The 13,610-nt window shown below is 43.9% G+C and overlaps 1 long non-coding RNA gene across 3 annotated transcripts in view; it reads left to right on the top strand.

The window, feature by feature from the left end:
* The window catches only part of LOC125138001 (uncharacterized), a 33,944-nt gene that overhangs the window by 1,375 nt on the left and 18,959 nt on the right, over positions 1 to 13,610 (top strand). For 2 of the 3 annotated variants that reach the window (XR_007137562.1, XR_007137561.1), the window contains exons 2-3: positions 11,187 to 11,244; positions 11,487 to 11,605. This is a non-coding gene — a long non-coding RNA (uncharacterized LOC125138001). Of the gene's footprint in view, positions 1 to 11,186; positions 11,245 to 11,486; positions 11,606 to 12,924; positions 13,071 to 13,610 lie in introns of those variants that run through there. The other variant, XR_007137560.1, reaches the window with a different exon arrangement.

The raw sequence follows: 13,610 nt of genomic DNA, 5'->3' as shown, positions 1-13,610 counted from the left end.
CAAGACAAAAATCTCATCTCATCACTGGTGACATTCACCCTGACAGAGCATCAGCTGGGCCCTACAGGGATGGGTAGGTATCTCTGGACTCTGAAATAGGTAGTTCCTTTTTGGGCAGGTCTAATTCTAAGAATGTCTGTCCTTGGAGCAGAAAAGTTACTCCTGCATTCTTTATCCCATTTATGTGTTCAACCTATTCTGTGTCTAGGAAAAATTATTTGTAATTCATACAAGTTCATAATATTTTGTGTATATAATATTTGTATGGCTTTTTTACTGCTTATGCTACTTCAAGGCTGACACATGTTATTTTGCACAGAAATGGACTTGCTTCTTGACACTTCTGCATTTTTTTTTGTCTTTTGTCTTTTCTAGGGCCACACCTGCTGCATATGGAGGTTCCCAGGCTAGAGGTCTAATCGGAACTACAGATGCCAGCCTACGCCAGAGCCACAGCAACACCAGATCCGAGCCTTGTCTGTGACCCACACCACAGCTCACTGATCCTTAACCCACTGATCGAGGCCAGGGATCAAACCCGCAACATTATGGTTCCTAGTCGGATTCATTTCCACTGCACCATGATGGGAACTCCAACATTTCTACATTAAAAAAGGCCACACTTAATTTGCTTTAGGTAGTTATATGCTATCTTAATTTATTTGCAGAAAACTGTATAATAATGTATATAAAGATTAATCTACATGATGGACCTGCCAGGTGCTTTGCGTCAGTTCCCAACACTCTACTGGCACATGGTGTCCATAAATATTTATAGAATATACAACCTTAGTTATTTTCCAGCATCACTTTCAGCTAGGTCAGTATGATTATTTTCAAGTAGAAAACAGATCTAGAGAGTAATTTTCACAAATCTTTCTAGTGAGTTGGCTATAGCCTGAGAATTGAGAGGCAAAGCTCGTGGTCCACTAAGCCTCCCTCCCCCACATGTTTTATGAATAATGAAACAGGTATAAATAAATGACTGCATAATATTCTGCAAATATTACCCTATCATTTTAATAATCCACAAGATTATAAACCTTTGAGCAGAGGAAACTTGTATTTATCTTTATGTTCCTAGTACCTCATGCAGTGCTTTCAAATAGTTATAACTAGTGCCTAATTAAAGTGAACTGAATATCGACTGTAAGGTGTAATTTTAGATCTGGAAAGAATCTTGGTGATTATCAGATCCAACTTCCTCATTTTAAGAATATGAGACTTGAGGTCCAAAAGGGTTAAACGCATAGTCCCAATCACTCAGCAAGCTAATAACAAAGCATTAATTAAACTCGTTTCCCAGCTCCCAGACCAGGTCTTTTCCTAGCACCACATTGTCCCATAGCAAAGCTTCAATTCCAGAGATGGGTAGGCAACTCTCCCTTTCCATCTGAGCGTTATTATGTCAATCCACTTCACATTCTATGTTTCAGAGCTAAAATATTGCTTCCCTTTGGATAACATTCAGTACAGAATCTTTTTAATATGTAATACATTTCCATTTTATCTCATTGGTGGCTTTCCCAAATAACTCAATCCCTGCGGAGATGTTTACTGAGATAATAATATTACACTTCTATGCATTTATACTCAAATCCTTGGAGAAACAAGTTAATAATGGTCTTGGGACTGTAGTGAGTAGAGGTATTTGGGAAGATAGTCTTTATGCCATTTGGCTTCACCCAGTTACTCTTCTAAGGTAGTATTAAAGCAAGTTACTTTGTGTTGACTGATACCTAATTTAATTGGAATTTCTTATACCATATTAATTTTAATCATATATTTTTAAGTACCTGAAGCCTAGATTTAAAAAAAATTTTTTTTTCTTTTTTGGTCACGCCCATGGGACATGGACGTTCCCAGGCCAGGGGTCAGCTCCAAGCCACAGCTGCAGCAATGCCAACTCCTTACCCACTGTGCCACAGTGGGAACTCCTAGATTAAAATCTGATATGGAAAAAATTTGGCGTGGAAAGGACTAGTAAGAAAGAACAGCCGTGCTCTTTAATAAAATTTTAAAACTTTCTCACATATTCCATGATCGCTTGCTTTTCCTGCATGTGTTAGGGTTGGGGTTACAGAATGGAGACTAGCCTAGTCCTCGAGACTGAAAGAAAGATGGGCCTGCTCAGACAAATAGATACATGTGCCCCTGTGAGATGTGAAGAGAATGGGAAAACACTTCATGGAGGAATTAATTACAGTGGCAGAATGTAGAATTCCGCTAGTTACGTGACGTTTAGCTAAATGGGTTTCCATGATATGAGAAAGTAACCATATCCAAAGAGATTAGGGTGGTTCATTTCTCCAACCTGATAACCAACTGACAGTTTGTTGATCTAAATGATGACAACTGGGAGTTCCCGTCCTGGCGCAGTGGTTAACAAATCTGACTAGGAACCATGAGGTTGCAGGTTTGATCCCTGGCCTTGCTCAGTGGGTTAAGGATCTGGCGTTGGCGTGAGCTGTGGTGTAGGTCGCAGACACGGCCCGGATCCCACGTTGCTGTGACTCTGGTGTAGGCCGGTGGCCGAAGCTCCAATTCAACCCCTAGCCTGGGAACCTCCATATGCCACAGGAGTGGCCCTAGAAAAGGCAAAAGACAAAAAAAAAAAATGATGACTTTTAGCATTTCCAGGGGGATAGGCTCTACTCTTATCGTGCCTTGGTTGTCAGTTACTCCACGTGACTTCACAACACCCCAATGGCATACAAATATTATCCCCAATTTACAGATCAGTTAACTGAGGCTGAGTGAGTTTCAGTAACTTGGCACTCAGCTAATAAGTAATAATGCCCCTAAGTAACCAAACTCGCTGTGTTATAATGTTCGCATGCTGGGCTTCCATTCTTTTCTCTTCTCAGTCGGGTTAATATATGTCCTCCATACCTGAGAGATGTATGTAGGAGGATATTATACTATAGATATGAATGTGCTTTTCAAAGATAGTTGTAAAACCTGGCCTCTTTCTAGAGTTGAATACCTAGCCACTCAAGCTGCCTTTGTAGATCTGTATTATGAAACACATGAGTGAGAAAGATTATTTCTGGGTATTACGTCTTTCTTATCTGTTATCCTTTTGATCTTATTTCAAAGGTAGCAATCTACTTCATGGTATATTATTAATGAGATTATTTTCCAGAGTATCAGATGAAGTTCTGCTGAATGTAATAAATTCTTTGCTCTGATGTATCAGGGAGAGATGGGGGGCAGCCTGTCTTCAGCCTGCTGGAATGAACCTTGTAACCACTGAGGCCTGTACTCTTGAGAAGCAGTTTCAGTTCTCAATATTAATTACATGTGTCCAGTAACATATGTTGCTTTCCACATATATACATAGAACAGTTTTGCAAATAGCCACTTGCCAGATGCTACTAGAGTAATAAAAATGTCTATTTTTGTCTCTCAATACCTGTGTGTCGTCAGATCCCAATTATCAGGTTAAAAGAAAAAGCATAGAAGGAGGCATTTTCCTCATTGTCACGAAAAAGGAGTCTCTCCTCAAAACTGGTGGTAATTGACAAGCCAGAAATGTGGTGGAATTTGCCTTCTGTCTTACTTTACTGCAGTTCTCCTCACATCAGCTTCTTTTTCCCCCACCTCTCTTGCACTGGCGGCCAGAACATTAACTATTCAACACAAGCAATAGTCACTACAGGTTACTTCGTAGGATTGATATGCTTGTGTGACTTAAAATGCACATTTAGGAGACTTCCATTTTTTCATCAGCCTCCATCAGAGCTGTAACATGTCTCCCAATATAAAAAAAAAAAAAAAAAAAACTAAACAGATGGAACTTTCTGGAACCACCTCTACATTGGATTTTTTTTTTTTTCCTTTTAGGGCTGCACCCACAGCATTTGGAGGTTCCCAAGCTAGGGGTTGAATCGGGACTACAACAGCCACAGCCACAGCCACCAGGATCCGAGCCATATCTGTAACCTATACCACAACTCATGGCAAAACTGTATATCCTTAACCCACTCAGTGAGACCAGGGATCAAACCTACATCCTCAGGGATACTAATTGGGTTTGTTACAGCTGAGCCACAGGGGGAACTCCTACAATGGACAATTTTTAAGCTTCAGGAGTACTTGTGCCATTTTATTTTTCTGAAGCAGAATTTAGGCTTTCTGGAGCCAGATGGCCTGGATTAAAATCCTATTGGTTCCTCGTGTGCCCAACAGTGAAAATAGTAGGATCTACCTCATAGGAATGTTGGGAGGATTAAATGAATGAATAATTTCAAGTAAAGAACTTAAAAGAACCTGGCACATAGTAATGCTCAGTAAACGTTAGTTACCGTGGTTGAGTGTAACACTTTCCAGGACTCAGCACATTCTCCCCGTCCCATCCAGCTTGTCATCCCGAATCTGCCTTTTCCTCAAGTCCCTTACTCCGCAGTCACTATGCTCTATCATATGGGCTTCCTTCCTCCCTTCTAGAGTCTGCAGTGAACACTGAGTTCGCAGAGAAGAATGTCTTTCTCTGAGACAGGCCACTGATGCGCAGTTAGCCGCTTTTGGAACTGACATGTGAGACTTTATACAGTAAAGAAAAAAATGAGTACCTGTTATCAGTGCCCCTTGTTCAGACTCTTTAAAAAACTTGCTTAATGAGGAGTTCCCGCTGTGGCGCAGTGGTTAACGAATCCGACTAGGAACCATAAGGTTGCGGGTTCAATCCCTGCCCTTGCTCAGTGGGTTTAGGATCCGGTGTTGCCGTGAGCTGTGGTATAGGTTGCAGACGCAGCTGGAATCCTGAGTTGCTGTGACTGTGGTGTAGGCCGGTGGCCACAGCTCCGACTGGACCCCTAGCCTGGGAACCTCCGTATGCCGTGGGTGTGGCCCTAGAAATGACAAAAAAAAAAAACAACAAAAAACTTGCTTGATGAAAATTGATACTGGAAGTTCAAAATCTATCCAGGAAATTCCTGTGACTATAGGAAGACAGTGTCTGAAACAGGTAAACAGATTGTCCTAAATTACAGGGGATTCTACATGGATAGAAACAAGATGTTGTGTTCCCATAATGAATAATTTCTCTGCCATGTACTTAGATGTAATACTGCCTTTCCCGAGAGCCACAGTTACTGGCATAAAAAAATTTTAAATCAGCTATACTAGAGGCAAAGACACATCTGTCTTTAAGTGTGACCCTGGGACCAGCCTGAATGAAGACTCAAACCCTACCTACCACTTAAACCCTTGAATAGGCATTAAACTTGTCAGGGCCTCAGTTCCATCATCTGTAACAAATGGGAGTAATACCTTCAAGGGGTAAAAAAAGGGCTAAATAAGATAAAGTGCATAAAAGCGTTTATAAAAGGAGGGAAACAGGAAGGAACGCTTGAGCACCAATTATGTGATGTGATCTCCTATTTCTATGTGAACCAAATGCAGTCTTGTGTGGTGCAATTGGTTAATTTTTATGCTTGAGACTATTTCAAGTAAAAATGAGTCTGTGTTTTTAAATTTGTAGAAAATCCTGGTTTCTTTGTGTAGCAGCCATCATAGAGAGGTCTCGGAAAAACTAAGAATTTTTCATGTACACTGAGATTTGACATCAGTGTTTCCATTTCTTTTCACAATCCTTTTTTTTTTTTGCCTCTCCTAAATATAGAGAAAATTTCATTTATTTTTAAACCTATTTCTAACCTCCAAGATTTCTTGACACATGACTGTTACAGTGGGCTTAATTAGCTTTTTTTTCTTTTTTTTTTTTTTAACCTCTTTCCCTAGCCCAACTGTAGGATGCTTAAATGGACACTTTTCTTTTTTCATCCAGGGCCTTTTATTTTATGGCAATCACACCTGCCTAGGGATTGAGCAGAGTATCTGAATAAAAATGTATTCATTCATTACCACATGTCCTTCTCTGCATCAGGTATTTTCGCCTTAATCTCATTGGGCTAATCAAGTCCTAATGATGTCGTGTTAAATTCAATCACAGGAGGTATCATTTCCCAATAGAATCTAAACAATGGATGACCTTTAGAGGGACTTTCATAAATAGAGTATTGCTTCAGATACTCTAGCTAGCAGGGATGGACAGAAAGGATAACCATTTTGCTGGGACAAGGGCTTCTGTGTGTTGTCAGACTCTTCATTTCTCCTCGCCTTTTCTAGGCTGCTTCCATGCATACACTGTCTTTTTACCATCCCTCTCAGGGCAGTACAGGAGGCCCCATCCATCTCCATGCGTCGTGGCTGCTGGAGAGCCGAGCATCTCATTATGGCAAAGCAAAGCATTCTGGGAGAGTGGATGGAGAGGCAGACAGCGGTAGGACATGGGGGAGGGAAGAGGAGGGTGGGCACCGTGGAAAAAACATGCCCACTTCCTGGGTGATGACATGTTGTGGAAGTACTAACTTCCTTTTTAGAAAGGAAGAGGATGGAGGTTGTCAAAAACCTGTGACTAAGCAGATTCCAGCCCCTACAACCTGGTCACACCTCCTCAGCCGCCCCACACCTCCCAATAGTCACACCTGAACCCCTCCTGAGGCTCCACAGGAGCCATGTTGGTGAGAAGAAAGCAATGAATCCAAGCACTTTAAAAAACAAACAAACAAAAAAAAAAAAAAAACAACTATGGTTCCAAAATAGAAACAGAAAAGAATCTGGAGACAGACACACACACACACACACACACACACACACACACACACACACACACCACTGACACAAAATTGAATACTCTGCTTCTGACTAATCTGAATGCTTATATTTCCTTTGTCCCACTGTCTTAGCCAAAATCAGTTAAAACAAATGTCCTTAACATTTTGGGAAGCACAGATTCCCTTTAAGAATCACTGAAGGGAGTTCCCTGGTGGTCTAATGGTTAGGACTCTCACCCCTGGGGCCTGGGTTCAGTCCCACATCAAACTGGCCGCACACCACAGCCAAAAAAAAAAAAAGAAAAAGAATCATGGCAAATGACTCTCAAAGGCCTGAAATCCACCTATGCCTACCCCATCAGCCCCCAAATCCAGCATTCCTAGATGAGAGATTCATCTGAGTTGACAAGTATTTCCTTTAGGGACTGGTCCATGGCTTTCAGTAATTTCGTTCTGCTTTGTTAGCTTTCTTCCAGGCAGGCTGATTCAGATGATGGGAAGATTGTGAGGGGAGTGGAAGGCCAAGTGAGCGGTTTCAGGCTGTGCAGCAATGGGGGGCAGCATTTTCAAGGCAGTGTGGAGGTATCCGAGCAGAAGAGGAGATGCCAAAAATAAACTTCATCTCTTTCCAAAGTTTGCTCACTTCCGGTTCCAAACTGGGTTGCCCTTAAAACTGCTCTTTCTGTAGCTGCCCACACCCAGACTCTGGGCCCTACCCTGACTCAGTCACCCTGTGCCTCTTCTCCCCTGTCACTGTTTCTCTCCCCCTCCCCCAATCTCCTCCCCCATATCCCCACCCCAGACCCCTCAGTACCCACTGAGCACCAGGCCTCCCAGCCACCCTGCCCCCACCCCACGGTCTGGTCAGTTTCTCCTGCAAGTCCAACCCTGAGCCCCTACAACTGTTTCCATTTTTATTCTTCATCCTTGCATCTCACAAGCACTTTTTCTGGCTTCAGAGCTTTCTGACTACACTCCTAGTCTGTTCGAAGCCTTCATTCAAATTTTATAACTTCAGCTTTGGGAAACATTTCATTGAGGAATATAAATACTGGCAAACACTTAAGTACCACTTGCTTGGCACCAGGTACTGTACCAGTGCTTGTATTAACTCACTGAACCCTCCCAAAGATCCCATGAGGTAGAAACTTTGGTTAAACACATCTTACAGGTGAGGAGACTGAGCCACAAGCCGGTAAAGTAACTTGTCCAAAGTCATACAGTTTAGTGAGCAGCAGAATCAGGAGAATTAAACCCACACAGACTGGCTTTGGCTTTGGATTGTGTTTGGGGGGGAGTGTTTTTTGTTTTTGTTTTTGTTTTTTTGTTTTTTTGGCTGCATCTGAGATATGTGGAAGTTCCTGGGCCAGGTATTGAACCCATGCCACAGCAGTGACCTAGGCTGCTGCAGTAACATGGCCAGGTCCTTAACCCACTGAGCCACCAGGGAACTCCTCGGAACTATGTTTTTAATCACTATGCTGTGTTGCAACTTTGTATAGTGTTTTCCAGGGGGCCACTTACCGACCCTATACCTCCTCCCCCAACACACACTCTAGGACCTTTGATGTGGAAGCTGTATGTATTTTTCTATTACCAGCAGGCAGTCACACCTAGCAGAGTTCTAAGGGTCTAGGCAAATGTCCTGTGTCCTCTCTGTCCATCATTCATGGTAACATGAAACACAGTTTCCCCACTTCTAGGGTATGGAATTTTATTCTCTTCCCTGTGAAACAGATCTAAGGATCCAGCAACAGGACCACATGTTGGGCCATGCAAGAGCAGGGCCCAAAGTAGCAGAGCATTGTTATAGAATCGCCTCCAAACTGTGCCACTTGTCCTGCCACTTCCCCTTGGAAGCCTTCTCTCCCTCTTCTATTTCCCCCCCCCCCCAACGCCCCCAGGTACCCGGAGCTCCCATTGTGGTGCCTGGTGAATGACCTTCCTGGGCAGACCATTCCCACTTTCAGGACAAAGCTCATCCTTAGGGAGTGAAGGCAAACCTCACTGATCCCCAGTAGGAACAAGACTGGTGAGGACTGAACTGAGCTTAAACCACATCCTTAAGGAAACCACAGAGGGGTTGTTTGAACAATTGTAAGGGGAAACCATGACTCATGTTCATTGCAACACTATATGCAATAGGCAAGACATGGATATAAACTAAATGTCATTGACAGAGCAGTGGCTAAAGAAGATGTACATATATACAATGGAATATTACTCAGCCATTAAAAGGAAAGAAGTAGCGGCATTTGCAGCAACATGGATGGATCTAGAAATTATCATGCTAAGTGAAGTTAGACAGTGAGACACCAAGGTCATATGCTATCACTTACATGTGGAATCAAAAAAAAAGGATACAATGAACTTCTTTGCAGAACAGATATGGACTCACAGACTTTGAAAAAGTTAATGATTTCCAAAGAAGACAGGTTCGGGAGCGGGGGTATGGGCTAGGGGTTTGGGATGGAAATACTATAAAATTGGGTTGTGATGATCATTGTACAACTATAAATGTAATAAAATTCATTGAGTTAAAAAAAAAGGAAACAATTGGAAGGGGAACAGACAGGCACCAAGAGGTTATAGTACTTAATGATCATGGGAAGGGTTTAGGGTCAATTGTGTGTAAGAACCTCAGGCATTTTAGCATCAAGAAAGGGAGACATTTCTTTTATCCCTGCCTCTCTGAGTTACTTTCCCGCTATTGGAGCAAAACGGTCCCCCACGCCCACCACCAGCACCCATGAAAAGTACAGTCATCCCTTGAATTATGCCCCCTGTCCCCACCAACGCCATGGCCCCCTGTCCTTGCCAACACCATGCTGTTGAAAATTTGCATATAATTTGACTCCCCCAAAACTCTACTGCTAATAGCCTACTGTTTATGTTTTTGTTTTTGTTTTTTGTCTTTTTGCCTTTTCTAGGGCCACTCCCTCGGCATATGGAGGTTCCCAGGCTAGGGGCCTAATTGGGGCTATAGCCACCGGCCTACGCCAGAGCCACAGCAACACGGGATCCGAGCCAAGTCTTCAACCTGCACCATAGCTCATGGCAATGCCGGATCCTTAACCCACTGAGCCAGGCCAGGGACCGAACCCACAACCTCACGGTTCCTAGTCGGATTCGTTAACCACTGCGCCACCATGGGAACTCCCTGTTAATAGCCTACTGTTGACAGGAAGCCTTACTCATAATATAAACAGTTGATTAACACGTTTTGCATGTTCACGCTGTCTTTGTACAATAAAGTAGGCTAGAGAAAAGAAATTCGTATTAAGAAAATCATAAGGAAGAGAAAATACCTTTACAGTACTGTATCAATAAGTTGATGCCATCTGTCCACAAGATGAGTTTGTTTTTTCCTATATTAGTATTGTCCTATATGATACAAAACACTATAGACATTATATATATCACTAACATTAGTCATCAAAAAGGAAAAGGTAATGTGAAAAAGAAATTCATATTTGTTTACAGGTATAATGATTCATTCATCAGTAACAGAAGCAGCAATACTATTGCTTCGTAGTAGTGTCATGTAATCAATATGATTGCCTCCCAGTAGCCCAGCCTATATACTAATTAATGAATCATTATAAAATCCTTAAGGCTACAGTATCACAGTCATATTTATAATGCAGTGTTGGGAACATTGTTTAAAAAAAAAATACCTGGAGTTTCCATCATGGCGCAGTGGAAATGAATCTGACTAGGAACCATGAGGTTTTGGGGTTCGATCCCTGGCCTCACTCAGTGGGTTAAGGATCTGGTGTTGCCATGGGCTGTGATGTAGGTCGCAGACACAGCTCGGATCCTGTGTGGCTGTGGCTGTGGCCAGCAGCTGTAGCTCTGATTGGACCCCTAGCCTGGGAACCCCCATACGTCTTGGGTACAGCCCTAAAAAGCAAAAAAAAAAAAAAAACCACCTGTAATGATAGGCTGATATGTGCTTCCTCTAATTATGAGAGAGAAGCATATTTTAAGGTAATGTAATTTTGTGAAAGCAGTTATAAAACAGAAAACTAATACATTATAATTTTATATTAACTTTTATAAGTTCCACCCACATATGCCTATGTAAGGATAGGCTGTCCACTTCAGTACTAGTGTTGCGGATGATGTTCTAAGCATACATTTTTGGGAGTTCCTGTTGTGGCTCGGTTAACGAGTCTGACAAGGAACCATGGGGTTTCAGGTTCACTCCCTGGCCTTGCTCAGTGGGTTGAGGATCCAGCGTTGCTGTTAGCTGTGGTGTGGTTTGCAGACGCGGCTGGGATCCCACGTTGCTGTGGCTCTGGCGTAGGCCGTGGGTGCAGCTCTGATTGGACCCCTAGCCTGGGAACCTCCATATGCCGCGGGGAGCGGCCCAAGAAATGGCAAAAAGACAAAACAAACAAACACATAGAAGTGGACCTGCCCAGGTCAAACTGTGTTTTCAAGGGTCAATTGCAGTATATAGACTCCATGATGATCGGCCTAATTCACACACACAAGAGATGCTTGTACTTGGGACCTATATTGATTATCAAAGCTTACCCGTCCACCGTCTCATTTCTTCAGATCCCTGTGGATGACCGGCTTGCTGTTCTTGGATGAGCTAATTCAGAAGAAAAAATAGGTGAGTTATTATGGTACCCCCCCTTGTAAAGATATTTACACTTAAAAAAAAAAAAAAAAAAAAAAAGGCTTCTAGTCAATGAGTGGCTAGCATACTAACATCCTTGCCCAGCCAGCCCCTCCTCCCTCTCTCTGCCCACAGTGCCATCTCTACCTTTCCCCCTCTGCATAAAGCTCACCTCCATTAAGCTTTCCCTGCCTGAGGCTGCCCACGGTCATGTCTCTTCCACTTAACACTTGCAGCACTTCAACAGAATTTGGAAGGAGGAGACAGAACCAGAACCAGAAGCAGAACATAAGGGAATGGAACATTGGGCCAGATGATCTCAGAGATGAACTCAGCTCATTCCCTCGTATCCCAGGTGAGGAAACAAAGAAGTGACCAGCCCAGGGCAAGCCAGTGGCCGTGTGGGGGCCACCTGGAGTTGTTTGTGCCCAGTCTCCCTCTTTCACTAGAAAGCTTCCACGTCTTTGGGGGCACTGCTCACCCCACTATTCATCAAACAGAGCTCCCAGAGGAATTGCGGACGTGGCATCTCAAAGGGACCAGTTAGCATCCTTCCCCGGAACTTTAAAAATCAGAATTAAGGCAGCGTTCCCGTCATGGCTCAGTGGTTAACGAATCTGACTAGGAACCATGAGGTTGCGGGTTCGATCCCTGGCCTTGCTCAGTGGGTTGGGGATCCGGTGTGGCCGTGAGCTGTGGTGTAAGTCACAGAAGTGGCTCAGATCCTGCTTTGCTGTGGCTGTGGCGTAGGCCAGCAGCAATAGCTCCGATTAGACCCCTAGCCTGGGAACCTCCATGTGCTGCAGGAGCGGCCCTAGAAAAGGCAAAAAGACAAAAAAAAATCAGAATTAAGGCAAAGCAGCCTTTTCTGTCTGAGGGCTTATCAGCTGCCAACAACCATGTCTTCCCCATCATAAAAAAAAAGGCCAGTCCAGGGGAGTTCCCGGTGGTCTTGAGGTTGGAACTCGGTGTTTTCACTGCTGTGGGCCAGGGTTCGACCCCCAGGCTGGGAACTGAGATCCCACATCAGGCCACTGCTTACCATAGCCAAAAAAAAACCAGTCAAAGAGAAATGAAGAAATAAACGCTCATTTGTTTGCTCATTCATTTATTCATGAAACAACCATTATTTATTAAGGGCTTTCCATGTGCTAGACACTGCCGGGCTCTGAGAATAACATGTGGAGAAACAACAGGCCCAATTGCTGTCCTTGTGGGGCGTACAAGTTTGCAGGGGAGACAGTCCTTAAATAGTCATGCAAGCAACGTAAAAGTGCTATTTTGACAAGTAGTAAAGAGATGAGGTACAGTCTTCTGAGAATATACAATAGAATACACAGCTTTTTTTTTTTTTGTCTTTTTGCCTTTTTTTGAGGGCCGCTCCCACAGCATATGGAGGTTCCCAGGCTAGGGGTCAAATCGGAGCTGTAGCCACTGGCCTAGCCTAGGCCAGAGCCACAGCAGTGCAGGATCTGAGCTGTGTCTGCAACCTACACCACAGCTCACATCAACGCCGGATCCTTAACCCACTGAGCAAGGCTGGGGATTGAATCTGCAACCTCATGGTTCCTAGTCAGATTCGTCAACCATTGAGCCGCGACAGGAACTCCTAGAATACACAGCTTTTGTGTGTGTGAGCTCCTCTTCACTTGATTTCTTTGCTTTTTTTTCCAGCTTCGCTCCCAGACAATGCAGTCAGTCTCTCACCTTCCTGCCACTGTGCGGCCCTTCTCCAAAGATGGGCAGTCTCGAAGGAGAGGCTGGACAAAAAGACAGTGGTTGGAGTTCCCGTTGTGACTCAGCAGTAACAAACTCGACTAGTATCCATGAGGATGTAGGTTCGATCCATAGTCTTGCTCGGTGGGTTAAGGATCTGACAATACCGTGAGCTGTGGTGTAGGCTGCAGACTTGGCTGGGATCAGGTGTTGCTGTGGCTGTGGTATAGGCCACCAGTTGTGGCTCCAGTTCGACCCCTAGCCTGGGAACTTCCATATGCCGAGGGTGCGGCCCTAAAAAGACAAAAAAAAAAAAAAAAGAAAAGAAAAGAAAGGGAAAACCCTTTTCTGAGCTGGCTGAGGCTGCAGGTGGCCCAGGCTGGACACTGCACAAAGGAGCACAGCTAAGGGGTAAGGCTGAAATCCCACTTAGAGCCTCCTCACCAAGCCCTGAAGCCTGGCACAAAGGTGTATGTGCCCCCAGGAAGTGGGGGTACCCTATCCTTCACACACTGGCACTGTCCACTCAAAAGGGTCTTTTTTTAATTTGCCCCAAAGTCTTGAATAGACCACCCAGGTCTCTGCCTGTGATTCAGTCAGACAGGGAGAGCAGTGGGGGAGGGGAGGCTTTCCTAAGGAGGTGA

This window comes from Phacochoerus africanus, chromosome 10 (genome assembly GCF_016906955.1).
Source record: "Phacochoerus africanus isolate WHEZ1 chromosome 10, ROS_Pafr_v1, whole genome shotgun sequence".
In the NCBI taxonomy this organism is placed as follows: Eukaryota; Metazoa; Chordata; class Mammalia; order Artiodactyla; family Suidae; genus Phacochoerus; species Phacochoerus africanus.
This window is presented reverse-complemented; position numbering and strand designations above follow the sequence as displayed.